The following is a 14,973-nucleotide window of genomic DNA, read 5'->3' on the forward strand; positions in this document are numbered from 1 at the left end:
CCAATTAATCTACAGACCCGCATGGTTTTGCAATATGGGAGGAAACTGGAAGACCTAGAGGACACGCACGTGGTCGCAAGGAGAACATACAATCTCCACAGAGACATTATCCTGAGGTCAGGATCGTATCTGAGTCTCTGGCGCTGTGAGACAACAGCTTTACCTGGAGCCCGTCAAAAATGTAGTTTAGTTTAGTTTAGCAATACAGCGCGGAAACAGGCCCTTCGGCCCACCGAGTCCGCACTGACCAGCGTTCCCCGCACATTAACACTATCCTACACACACTAGGGACAATTTACACTTACACCAAGCCAATTAACCTACAAACCTAAAATGTCTTTAGAGTGTGGGAGGAAACCGAAGATCTCAGAGAAAACACGTGAGGGACGAGTTTTTCTTTTCACAGAGGGTGGTGTTTTTTTTACAAAGTCTGGAATATGTTGCCAGGGGTGGTGGTGGAGGCAGATACAATAGTAAGATTAAACGAGAACTTACCAGTTCAAAGTTTGATCATTATTTTATGAGGAGTAACATTGAGGGATTAGGTGAAGAACCCGCCAGGACGCATGCGTGTCATTCTTCAAAGCAGCGGTGTGAAAACACAGATAACAGTAATGACTGAACATAGTAAGATTAGAGAAGGGGATACCAGTTGAACTTTATGATCAAGGGTGGGAGCGGAGGGCACGTAATCCCTCAACGTTACTCCTCATAAAATAATGATCAAACTTCGAACTGGTAAGTTCTCGTTTAATCTTACTATTTTACTTTGGAGTCACGTGGGTGACTACGTGAAGATTTCAAAGCTCTGTGATTTCATGCCGTGGAAACGAGTCCATGCATCACATCTGCCTTAATTAACTAAGGGAAGAATTGTGTTAACATGTTTAAACATGAATCCGACATTGAAATCCATGATAAAGTTATTAACAACAAATTATAGCCCCTATTTCATGGGGTGAAATCATATTACAAAACTTAAAATTGATTCTGCATAAGTTCCAGTTTTAACCACTGGTTTATGGTAGAATTGTTGGAACATTTTTTCCCTTGACCATCCTGCTGTCTCCAGGATTTGGTCCATCGGTACGTCCAACTCCATAGCTGCCAATGTAGCTGCAGCCCTGGTGGAATGCGATTTGAATATGTTAGTATCCACTCCAGCTGTTGTTAAAACCTGTTTCAGCCATCCGGAAAAGTTTGAACCGACACTTTTTTGAGGGGTTGCTTGTGGCTGATTGGTAGTGCCATCTCATAGCCTCTGATGTTTTTGGTGTTCTCCATATATAACAATAGATGTCATTATACAGAGACAATCATCTATAGGGTAAGCCCTAAATTCTATTTTGAGACCTGATGGTCCCGGTCTGTTCTGTTTGACTAATTCGTGAATATGAAAAGGTATATTTCTTTTTGAAGAAGTCATATTGTCCAGCCTTAACTTATGTAAAGACTGTACCATTTGTACTGTGACCAAAGCCATCAGCATGACTGTTTAATGCGTCAGTTTTTGCAGGGACAGAGCTGTTGCTGGAGACCAGTTCCTTAGCAATGTTAGGACAATACTAACATCCCATATTTGAGAGTACCTGGTTCTTGGGGGATTGATATTAAAAATTCCCCTCATAAGTTTGGTTACCAGGGGGTGAGTCCCAACAGAATGACGCTCTGATCCTCGCCATAGATATGCAGAAAGGGCACTTCTGGCGCATTTAATGGCACTGTAACTGAGCCCCTCATCATAATGGAGGCCTGCCAGGAATTCCAGAACAGACGTTATATTCATCGAGCTGTAAGTGATATTGTTTCTGTGACAATATATCTCCCATTTCCTGATGTATACCAGATATTGTTTTTTGGTGGACTGCCTGTGAGCCGCTGAGATAATGTTCAATGTTCGGTCCGTCAATCCCAGTTCCAGTAGAGGTTTCTTTAAACTCTACAAATTAATAAGTTTGTCGTATTATGACATGGATGGCTATCCCCAGTTACGGGATGAACCAACAAATCTGGTCGTTTCAGGATGGTGATACATGGTTCTAAGACCATGTCGAGTATCACAGGGAACCATGGTTGATTAGGCCAATCGGGCACTACCAAAATACCAGACGCCGAGTCTTGTTGTATTTTGCGTAATACCTGACTGATGAGGCAGAAAGGAGGGAATGCATAGAAAAAACAATTTCCCCCAATGCAGCTAAAAAGCATCTATCGCTGATGCCCCAGGGTCTGATTCCCAAGAAACATAGTTTGGTAACTGGTGATTCTAGATGCAATTAGATCGATATCTGGTGTTCCATACCGTGCTACAATATCAGCAAATACTTTTATATCCAACATCCATTCGATGTTTTCATTGAATTTGCGTGACCTGGTGTCTGCCACTGAATTTAGGTTACCTGCTAGGTAAGTAGCTGATATCCAAATATTTCTCTGGATACACCATTGCCAAATTGTATTAGCCGGATTGTCACATAATGTCGATTTGATTCCACCCATATGGTTAATATATGCCACCACGGCGGTATTGTCAATCTGTAGTCTAACATGCTGGTGATATATTCCAGAACAGTAAGACTTTAGGCCAAAGAACGCACCCAACATTTCAAGGTAGTTTATGCCAAGTGTCTGTAGTAATGAATTGGTAGCATCCCAACCAAGTGCACTGGCATCAGTTTGGAGCACCACTGAGGGGTTGCTGATAATGATAGGGCTGGAACAATGCAGAATGTTATCCCCTCACCATTTTAATTCCATAATTGCTTTGATTGGTAGCTTCATTGGTGTGTCGAAATGACCAGCATTAATTTTGAGTGCTTGTATTTTTGCCCTTTGTAAATTTTGATAATACAAAGGTCCAAATTGTGTGGCTGGAAAAGCAGCCACTTCTTTGCCAATCTGATAGATGGTTCGCTGATGTCAATGAGGTTGTTGCAGGCCTTAGTTAAGACTGTAGCCTTGTCCTTTGGTAAAGTCACCGACATGTGAACTGAGTCAATAGTGAACCCCAAATAATCCATTATGGTGGAAGGCGTTAGTTTAGATTTAACTGGATGGATGATAAACCCCAGTTTCTCAAACAATTGTTTGGTGGCTGATACAGCTAGTTTGGCTAATTCCAAAGTTTAGCCCACAATCAATATGTCATCAAGATAGGCCAAGATCATATGTTTTTGTTTCCAAAGAAACGCTAGGGCTGGTTTCAAAATTTTTGTAAACAGCCTGGGGCTGATGTTAATCCATTTGGTAGAGCTCTATACTGCCAACAGCTGCCCCATCCAGTTGAATTTTAAATAACGTCTGTGATCAGTCCGTATAGGCACTGAATAGTAAGCATCTTTTAGGTCGATGCTGGCCATGAAGTAGCCTGTGGAAATCAATTGTTTGGCAGTAACAAAGGTTTCCATTTTGAAATGAATATACTGCACAAATGTATTCAATTTGGTCAAATCTATGATGATGCGACAACCACCATCTTTTTTCAATAACCCCCTTAGTGTGGAGTCTCACCAGTTCAGCATTTGCTTCCAATTTTTCTTTTCGTGAAAGCACGAACGTTCGGTTCGGTACACGCTGAACTGGGGCTATTTTTGTGCACAAATTCAATGGTATATCCCTGGATACTGTTTAGGATATAAGTGTCTGTTGTTAATGCACTCCATGCGTCCCAAAAGAAGTGTAAACTCCACCAATATGTGTATTATCCACACTTCCTATAATTTATAAGGGACCAGACCCACCTACCTCCATGGTTACCAGTGGAAAGTTTACTCCTTCCTGTGTAGTCTTCGAGGAGGTTGAGGCGCCGGTGTCTGGGTTTGGATTTGGGGTTTGCGCATTTTCCACGAAGACCGGTCTGGGCCATGGCCTAAAAAAGACCACTGTCCTGTATGTCCGGTCTTTGAGCTTTCACCAGCTTCTGATTGTCTTGCTTTGCTGGTGGGTGCGTAAGGGTGCTGTCTTTGAGTGTAGGAGGTCCTCTCATCGAGCTCCTTCGTTCTCCTTCCTGCACCCCCTGCACACTTGTTGTTTGTTCAGCAAACCCCTCTTCAGGGTCAGCCCAGAATTAACCCCCAGTACTCCCCTCTGACGAGGGAGATGCACTGTGCAGCCCTATATAAAGTGCTGCTGTGGGTGTTTTGTATAACCCATGGTGACTAGACTCCATCTCCCGGAGTCTGTCATATTGGAGCATCTGCTCCATAAGCTGCTCCATTTGGCCCCAGCAACGCTGGTCCCCGCGGCATTTCTTGCAGTCCGACTTGTCAGAGTCAACGGCTCTGTTCCGTATAGCCTTCCCACCCGACCGTGGTGTTGATCTGGCCGGCGCGGGTGCCAAGTCAGGCACAGCTGATCCCACTCACGGTGATCTGGTGCCGTCAGCTGCTGCTAGCTGCCCGCAACTCCGCGGTTCTTTCCAGCCAGTGCAGCCCTTGCCGTTTTGACTTCTCAGAGTCAACGGCTCTGTTTTGTGTAGTCTTCCCGCCCAGCCGTGGTGTTGATCTGGCCAGTGCGGGCGCCAAGTCGGGCACAGCTGATCCCACTCACGGTGATGCTGGTGCCTTTGGCTGCTGCTGGCTGCCTGCAACTCCGCGGTCCTCCCCAGCCAGCTTTAGACGCAGCCCTTGTGGACTCTATTTTTGTCCAGTTTCCCCCTGTAAAAAACAGCGCGGGAAACAAAAAACGACCGCAGAGTAATTCACTTACCTGCGGTCTCGGTTTCAAAATTACCGCTGCGGGGGAACGCTTCACCCCGCCTGTCATTTCGCAATGCGTGAAGTGATATGACACGCATGCGTCCTGGCGGGTTCTTCACGTAGTCACTCACATGACTGCGAAGTAAAATAGTGGCTTTTACATAGGCACATGGTATGCAGATAATGGATGAGTATGGATGTGCAGGGTGATATAATTAGTTTATCTTGGCGTCATGTTGAGTACAGACATGGTGGGCCGAAGGATCTGTTCCGATGCTGTACTTTTCCACATTCTATGAAACACTGCGGACATTGTCTTCTTGTCACCTTCTAATCCCATTCTACAAAACAAATACTAATGTCTTTGATGATAACTTTGCCTAATTTAAGATCTATATAACTAAAAGTCTCATCTTGACCACTTCCTGTCTGTGCTGTATATTGATTTTCGAAAAAAAATGCTATTATATATCGTTATGATTTTTGGCTATCTTACTCACAGTCCTCTTCTGCTGAGGCAGCCTCGAGGGTTTTTCCGATCGATGAAAAAAAAAGTTATGAATATTTTAAAAATCTTGAGGTCAGCTGATTGGTCCTCTCGCCTGTCAATCACCATAGTGAAGGTAACACCCCTTCCGGGGAGGGGGGGGGGGCAGGAGTATAAAGCCCAAATGGTATGAAATTGCATTTGAATTTGGTCGCCTGCACTCTGCTTGAAATTGTATGAAATTGCATTTGAATTTGGTGGCCTGCACTCGGCTTGAAATGGAATTTCAAGGAATAGCCGTGAGTGAACTGCCAGCCCACCAGTCGTGAGTCGATCAACTGCCAGCCCACCAGCCGTGAGTCAATCAACTGCTAGCCCACCAGCCTTGAGTGAGTGAACTGCCAGCCCACCAGCCTTGAGTGAGTGAACTGCCAGCCCACCAGCCCTGAGTGACTGAGCTGCCAGCCCACCAGGCCTGAGTGACTGAGCTGCCAGCACAAGAATCCATTCAGCCCAAATGTCCATACTAGCCATCTGCAAACCAGTCCCTTCAGCCCACAACTAGCGCCATACTAGCGATCCAGAAAGCCCCCTCCTGGCCACCAATATTAGAATTGGTGGAGAGGTGGAATATTGCTTTGGGGGACCAGCCCTCCCTTGTGAACATGGGACCCAATGGGACCCACTTAGTCTAGTACCTATTGAAATCTGAAGAGTGCTTTAGTAGTTAATGTTGCTTTTACCAGGCATTTTTATTGTGTTCAGTTTCAAACTGCAACAAACCTTCCCTTGAATATCTTGGTATGGACAGAATGGGCCGATTAGTCCGCAACTATGCTCCAATGATTCTGCAACTCCAAGAAATATGGCAAAGAAGGAATTACAGTGAAAGACAATGCTTCCGCAGTGTGAACCAATGGCTGGGAGTATTGATACCTCTTAGTTTACAGTCTGAGAACCCCGGTTAATGGTGTGTCCTCCATTATTGTCACCAAGAGTGGCACGATGGCGCAGCGGTGTAGTTGCTGCCATACAACACCTGGGTATTGGTGCTTATCTGTACGCAGTGTGTATGTCTCCCATGACCTGCATGAGTTTTCACAGAGATCTTTGATTTCCTCCCGCACTCCAAAGATACGCACGTTTGTAGGTTAATTGGCTTGGTATAAATGTAAATTGTCCCTAGTGTGTTTAGGGTGTTGTTACTGTGCGGGGATCGCTCTGCAATGTGGACTCGGTGGGCCACAGGGCCTGTTTCCGCGCTGTATCTCTAAACTAAACTAAACTAAACTAAACTAAACTAAAAAACTAAACCAAACCAATACCTCTAGTGTACCCTTGGGTTTATCCTAGACATTGCCCCTACATCTTGACTTTGAACTGCTGGTCCACAACATCATCCAACAATATAATACCATTAATGTTGATGACACCAACTTTTATCCCATCACCACATTAACTTGTCATTCTTTATCCCTCTACTCTCTCCAAATTGGCAGAATGTTTAGCCAAAATCTAGTGATGAATGAGCAGATATTTCCTGGACTGGATATACTGGACAAAATAAAGCCAACTTCTTCTGTTCCTTAGCCAAAGGCTCCATGGTTCTCTCTCACAAGTATCTGAAACTAATCCAGGCTGTTTGTTGCATTAGTTTCATATTTCAATGGCTTGTTGGATCGAACCCGGGTCTCTGCCACTACCACACCAATAATTCAGATTCAGATTCAATTTTAATTGTCATTGTCAGTGTACAGTACAGAGACAATGAAATGCATTTAGCATCTCCCTTGCAGAGCGACATAGCAAACGATTTGAATAAAAAAAAATAATAAGTGTCCAGGGGGGGGGGGGGGGGTGGTGATTGGCAGTCGCCGAGGTACAAAAATAATTTGATTGACTCAATTTAAATGGGCCAGCCACACCCATTTCAGGGTGTCTAACGTATTCAGTACTGCCACATTCTCCCCTTGTTTAGGTAGTGAGGGCAGAATGACTCACGTTGATATCAAGGTAACATTTACCTGAGTGTGCCAACAAAGAGCCGAGGCCTGGCAAAGTTGGCCATCCGCGATTCACGGCGCCAGGCGGAAGAGGGCTTTGCCCAAGCCAGATTTACCAGAGTTGTACAGTAGTTATTAGAATATTTGTCAAATAGTTGTTTGTTGATTTTGTAACATTGTGGTGGGTATGTCACCACAGTTTTGGTTTTTTTGGTTTTTGTATCGAGTTGGAATTTAAATAAATTATTTTTTGATACAAAAAAAAAACAAAAAAAAAAACAAAGAGCTGAGGCAAGAGAAACGAATGGGGATCAGGGGGAAAAACGATCACAGGCTGGAGTCGTGCATCCCAAAATCCTGGGGTGTCACACGTGACCGCGCGTCACTGCCTACATCATCACGCGCGTGAAATCAATATTCATATCGCTGGGTTTTAAGCTCCCCAAACTAAATATGAGGTGCTGTTCCTCCAATGTGTGCGTGGCCGCACTCTGTCAGTGGAGGAGGCCCTGCGTAGAAAGGTCTGTGTGGGAATGGGAAGGGGAGTTAAAGTGTTTGGTAACCATGAGATCACATAGGCCAAGGCGGACTGAGCATAGGTGTTCAGCAAAATACACGCTATGAGTTCCTCAACTCAACCATCTTCAGCAGTACCATCACAGACACTCCTTCGTCATAAGATCGGAAATGGGGATGTTCATTGATGTTTGCATAATGTACGTTCAATTCACACAGTTCCTCAGAAACTGAGGTTATCTTTGTTGGCATGAAGCAACAGCTACACATCCCCAGGCAAGGTCGGGTAGGTGAGGGGTAACACTCACACCACCATAATGATACAAGAAGATTAGAACATGCCAAATTACAATCAGGGAATGCTGCAAACAAACCAGTACTCTCAGCAAAACCTCCCTCTGGAATAAATGAAGATTGAACAATGGAAGGCCCAATCCTTCAAGAAAATGGAGAGAGAAAATTCTCTACTGTTTTCTGATTGTTGGGAAATAATTAAGGCATAACTCAGTTTTCTATATGACATAAGCACAAAGTGCTGGAGGGCAACAGGGTGGTGCAGTGATAGACTTGCTGTCTTACAGCGCCAGAGATTGTGTTTGATCCTGACTATGGGTGCTGTCTTCAAAGGCATTGTACCTTCTCCCTGTGACTGCGTGAGTTTCCTTCGGGTGCTTTGGTTGCCTTCACTTTCCAAAGCCATGCAGGTTTGTAGGTTAATTTGCTTCTGTAAATTGTCCCTAGTGTGTACGGTAGAACTAGTGTGTGGGTGACACAGGTCAGCACAGCCTTGGTGGGCCTGATTCCATGCTACATCTCTAAACTAAACTCAGCAGATTGGGCAGCATCTGTGGAGGGAATGGACAGATAACATTTCAGATTAGACAGTACCCAGGTTCTGACCTGAAATGTCATCTGCCCATTCCCTCCAAAGATGCTGCCTGACCCACTGCTGCCAGTTTCTCCAGCACTTGGTGTTTTGCTCAAGTTCCTAGCATTCTCAGTTCCCAGTGTCTCCATTTCCAAGTGACCTGGTTTGTGTGCTGAAGAGCCTTAAAATAGTTTGTGTAGGAAGGAACTGCAAATGCTGAAGATAGACACAAAAACCTGGAGTAACTCAGCGGGTCAGACTGCATCTCTGGAGAAAAGGAATAGGTGACATTTCAGGTTGAGACCCTTCTTCAAAAGTTCTTCAAGCTCTCTGGATATATCTTTGTGACACAATACTTACCTGTTTCGTCTTCATGTTGAGAGTTAGCAGGGTTGCTTCCAATGGAAGGTTCTGCTCAACCAGGATTTAGAGAGTTTCCCAGAAGATCCTTATTACAGGCAGAAGATATTGGAGTCATGCTGATAATGCAGGGAATGTTCCCAGGCTCCTGAATTGAGTTGGAACAATGAAGAGAGCCAACCCTAAAATACAACTGGAGCTTCTGTGCTAAGATTTGCCAGCCAATCTTCAGAGGGAGAGAGGTCTTGGCATCATTACTCAGCAATAGCTCAGCTCAATCTGAAGAAGGGTCTCGACCCGAAACATCACTCATTCCTTCTCTCCAGAGATGCTGCCTGTCCCACTGAGTTACTCCAGCATTTTGTGTCCAACCTCAAATCATGCAGCATGGACTCAGGGTGGTGAATCTGTGGAATTCATTGCATAGATGGCTGTGGAGGCAAAGTCAATGGGTATTTTTATAGCAGGGATTGACTGATTCTTGACAGGTCTGGGTGTCACAGGTTACGGGGAGAAGGAAGGAGAATGGGATGGAATGCAAAAGATAGCTCAGCCATGATTGAATGGTGGAGTAGACTCGATGGGCTGAATAGTCTAATACTACTCCACTGGTCCTATCACAAACCCATCCTCAACCACCTATTTTACAATAATCCCATTTTTTCTTCTCCCCCATGTTTCCATCTATCCCCCCCCCCCCCCCCCCCCCCCCCCCCCCCCCACCCCCGGTCCACCGATTCAACCGCATACCTACACTGAAGGGAAATGTACAATGGCCAAATAATCGGTTTCAATGAGAGGAAATTGAAACACCAGGATAAACTCCATGCAGTCACAGAGAAAACATGCAAACTCTGCACAAGCAGCACTGGAGGTCAGGATTGAACTGGAGCTACCAACTGCACCACTCTGCTGGCCTCGGAAGTCAGTCAGTCGGACACTGTTGCACTCCAGGCTTTGGAAGAGCTGATTTAACACGTTGATGTTTTCACTGTAACATTCTTGCGAGCATGCCATGTTTATTTGTGTAAGATACTTAATGCATTCATGAGCCATGCTGAAATTATGTAGCCCTTGCTGTCCAATGGGGCAAATACTGCGAGCGTTCTGCTTACGTTGCAAAACAAAGGCATTTACCTGCTGTCAGGATGCAGCCTGCAAGATGCAGTGGCTCTGGGCACACGGTGATCCATCACAGAGTCGACGTTAAGGTGTATATAGAGCTATCAACATGCAGTCAATAACTCCCTGCATCATAACGAAGACTGCCACCTTTGCATATCCCTACGTTCCCTTTCCTTGGTTTTAGTTTAGTTTAGTTTGGTTTAGTTTAGACTGACAGTGCAAAAGCAGGCCCATCGGCCCACCGAGTCCGCACTGACCAGCGATCCCCGCACATTAACACTATTCTACACTGGGGGCAAGTTTTACATTTATACCAAGCCAATTAACCTACAAACTTGTACGTCTTTGGAGTGTGTGAGGAAACCAAAGTTCTTGGAGAAAACCCACGCAGGTCATGGGGAGAACGTACAAATGGCCAAGCACCCTTGGTCTTTGGCGCTGTAAGTGTTGTAAGCCAATCCCACTGTAAGCCAAGCATGCTGTACACACACACACACACACACACACACACACACACACACACACACACACACACACACACACACACACACACACACACACACACACACACACACACACACACACACACACACACACACACACACACACACATATGAGTAAGAAAAATCATTTATACAGACACCTTGGTGTAGCATCAAAACCTGGTCTTTTCTTCTTCCCCGGCAAACCCTGTACAGATGCTGCCTGATCCACTGCGTTACTCCAGCATTTTGTACCTATCTGCAAACTGCAACATTACTCTGGCTGATGTAAATCACAGAAAGGTCACTGGTCTTTGTCACCTTCAGTCTAACCAGTAACATAGTCCATCTCACATCTGATACTTCAAAAGTGGCTACAAGAAATAACTGGTTTCAAAGATAATCCCTTTTCAGATGTATCACACGTTGTGGAGAGTCTCGGCTGTTGGTTCATTTCTAATGTCCACAGGATACAAAGTGCTGGAGGGCTGATATCAACTTTGGATCAGCCATCCATCCCTCTACGCATTGTTCCGGGCAAGCTGAACCTCACAGAGGTGCCTGCTCATATACCCTTGTCTGGGAACAACTGGTCCATGAAAGCAGCCCTCTAGCACCTACAGCCCTGTGGACATTTGAAATCAACCAGAAGCAGTCGACCAGCATAGAGCCACAAAGCGAATGATAATCCCTTTCACCAGCACTTGTGATGAGAGGTTGGGCCCGCCATGTTACTGCACGTGCGCTCATCTGTGTGAGGTTAAGAGCAGGTTTCAGCAGGAGAACTGAGCTCCTTTTGGCAAACTGGTTTAGTTTAGAGATACAGCACAGAAACAGGCCCTTCGGCTCTCCGAGTCCGCACCAACCAGCGATCCCCGCACATTAACACTATCCTACACACACAAGGAACAATATTTACATTTACACCAAGCCATTGAACCTACAATCGTGTACGTCTTGGAGTGTGGGAGGAAGCCGGAGAGCTCAGAGAAAACCCACGGGGGGAGAACGTAAAACTCCGTACAGACAGCACCCGCAGTCAGGATCGAACCCAGGTCTCTGGCGCTGTGAGGCAGTAACTCTACCGCTGCACCACCGTGTCACCCTGGTCTGTTGATTGTGATTTCCAATTCTGCATATCTCTGTCTAGTTCCACACCGCCATGTTCACAAACAGCTGTTTTCCTATAACTATGAGGTTCTTGAACTGACCCACATAACCCCCCATCCTACCACTACAACAGTACATCATGGCCCACTGCCTGCCCTGCTATGGATTTTATTTCTATTTAAGGACTTTTTTTTTTCTAACTATGTCCTTGCACTAAAGTCTTGTTATTTTCTTTTACAATTTTATGTGCAATTTAAGTACAATTTGTTTTTCTGTGTTTGTCTGAGCCTATGGGCCTTTGCTGCTGCTGCTGCTGCTGCTGCTGCTGCTGCTGCTGCTGCAACAAGCTCTTTTCATTGACCTGAACCTAACTGTACTCGTGCAGACAATAATGAACTCAACTTGAACTTGTTGTTTAGAGTGTTGGAGAGGGGATCCAATTGTCCGGGTGGCGGAGACATGGACATGTGTGGGGAACCCCCAGGACTCAAGAACAGCTCAGAAAAATGCACAGTCTTGCGTCAAGAAAATTATTCCAAAATGCAAATAAATAAAGTGGGGATGAGTAAAAACGAGGGTTTCTAAGCGACTGGACGCTAAGCAAACACATTACATCATTCTTGGATTTGATACATGAATTTGGATAATGTACAAAGATCTCACTGTCTCTGCCATCTCCTTTATTTTTTAAACATGAATCTGCCACCTCGTCAATCCCCTTCTAGTAACATCATCCATTATGCTTTCCAATGAAGTCTTAAATTGACATACTAAATGCTTTCATAGCCAGCTCACCAATCAAACCAATGTTCAATTCATTAAATATTAACTGCTTAATGGCCTGTGATTACTGGACTGGGATTGTTCTGTCTTATCTGACTGTCCAGCATTGTCTGGCATTAGGTTCCTGTTTTTTTCACTAAATGCTACTTCCACAGAGAATGTCATTTCGGAAATGGAGGGCTTCTTCTAAAAGAGAACACTAATATCCGAGGATGGTTTGCTTTAATACATCAGTCCACCACCCTGGTAAAATCCACAAGAGGCCCCTGTGTACATTTCTGTTTAACCATCTGCAGAAGCTTATAGTATTATGGGTGGGAAACAAATTAATAGCTGGAAACACAATTAATTTGATCAGGAAAAGCACAATCTAAAACTGACGTTAAAAATAATTTAGTTAATCACCCTGTCCATGCAGAATAGTTATGTATATGGGATTAAGGGTGTGTTAGTTGGAGGCAAAATGAACCAAAGTGAAGTCCACTATATTTGAGTATACAACAGTTGTCCAGGCTTTTGATTGATTAATTGAAAGATACAGCATTGAAACAGGCCCTTCGGCCCGACAAGTCCACACTGACCATCTCTGAGATGTATGGAACTCCCATTCATCTTACACCCTTGTTTCCTTCACTCAAATGCATCTCCAAGAGATGTGTAAACTTTCACAAACTAATGAATTGTTTATCCATGTCGAGTACTTCATTATCCATGTGTGATACTTTCCAATGGACACAGCAAATACAATGCAGGTCAGCTATTGTTATCAACTTCCGAGGATGCTTTCCACAGTCTTCAAGGTTGCAGAGCGGACACCAGCCAAGCAGTCAGCTAATTATTAGGAGAATGATGTAGTACTTCCCTTGGTAGTATCTGGCTTTTAGTACAGGGTGAAATGAGTTCATCCCATACAAATTATTGCTCACTTGGGGGATTTTCTGTTTTCCTTGGATTTGCCCAAATCTAAATTGCTGAGCTACGAATACTTAACAATAAACAGATAAACCACAATCTTGATTCATTTTTATTACTGAGCTGTCAGGCAGCTGAAGTTGATAATATCAGATGCGTACTAGTCCCTTTGAAGTCTGCATTGGCTCAGAAAGCTGCAGTTGGTCAGCCAGCATTAACCTGCCACAGATATCATGCACCCTTGGACCACGTCGCTTGTTCATAGCTTTGCAATACTTTCCCTTCCCCGCAACCTGAACAGTGGCTGATGTCCACGTGGTTTTATTACTTTGATGTGATGTATTCAAAGACATTCAGGTTAAGGTCTCTTTGAACATCGCAGGTATAAATACCCAGGCAGATGATATTGCTAAAATCTCAGCTATCAAATGAATGTTTTGTACATTGTTTACAAAAATAAAGAACAGGTTAAGCAGCAAGGACCGAGCATGTGAGAATCTACAAGATAAAGACAAGTTACTGCCCAGACAGGATCACCTATCTAATGAAGAAGCCCATAATAACAGATGCTGACTAACTCTGCTCTGCATTTACAAATTATTTTTGTTACCGCCTTCCAAATGGTTTGTACTTTCTAAAGCTACTTGCTTGCTCCGTCCTTAGACATACTCTGCTTATGTTTGGAAAATGGTTTCACCAAGGAACGAAGGGAATTATTTTCAAGTCAATCAATACTTCATCATAATTTAGTAATTATAGAAGAGAGTATCATCACCAAGGACTACAACCCAACTTCGGAAACATATGACTCATTTAAAATGTTTATGGGTCTAGCCCCAAAGTATTTCCATGTAAAAATACTGAAAGAATCTATAATGGGCAGTCGAATAGATTATAATTGTCTCTTGAGGGGCGCCTGCTGCCTCTTTTGAAATAACTGGATATCGTGTCTGCACTTTCATTTTGATGCATTAAATTACGAGTGAAATGATTGAAACTGGACTCAAATGCCAGAGGCCGGATTGAACAATATAGGAAACCTGATTTTAAATTCCACTGTATGAGAACTTGAATTTAATCTTTTTTGTAATGTAAGAAAGGGGTTGGTTTCAATTAAAATGACCATAACCCTATTGGATTGTTGTAAAGAAGTCTAATTCATCATTCTTAGAGTCACAGAGTATTACAGCACAGAATCAGGTCCTTTAGCCCATCTTGCCCACATCGACCAAGACTCCCCATTTACACTAACCCCAACCTGCCCTCATCCCTCTAAACCTTTCCTATCCATTATCCATCCTTTGAATGTATCATGCTTTGTCTATATGACACTCCAGTCCTCTGGGGTAGAGAACCACTCATCATCATGAAACAAGCATTGTGATGACAAAGTGGGCAGCACTTCAATGATGGGCCCAACCATCTCTTCGGGAAGTAGAGTTTAGGTAGTAAATGTCCCCATCAGCATGTAAGATGAGACCAAACAGCTAAAACAGCTAAATTTGTATCTACCAGCACCTTTAGACTTTACTTTAGACTTTAGAGATACAGCGCGGAAACAAGCCCAAGAGTCCACTCTGATACGCAATCACCCGTCCTGCACACTAGGGACAATTTACAAATTTTGCCA

Source organism: Leucoraja erinacea, chromosome 12 (assembly GCF_028641065.1).
Source record: "Leucoraja erinacea ecotype New England chromosome 12, Leri_hhj_1, whole genome shotgun sequence".
NCBI lineage: Eukaryota > Metazoa > Chordata > Chondrichthyes > Rajiformes > Rajidae > Leucoraja > Leucoraja erinaceus.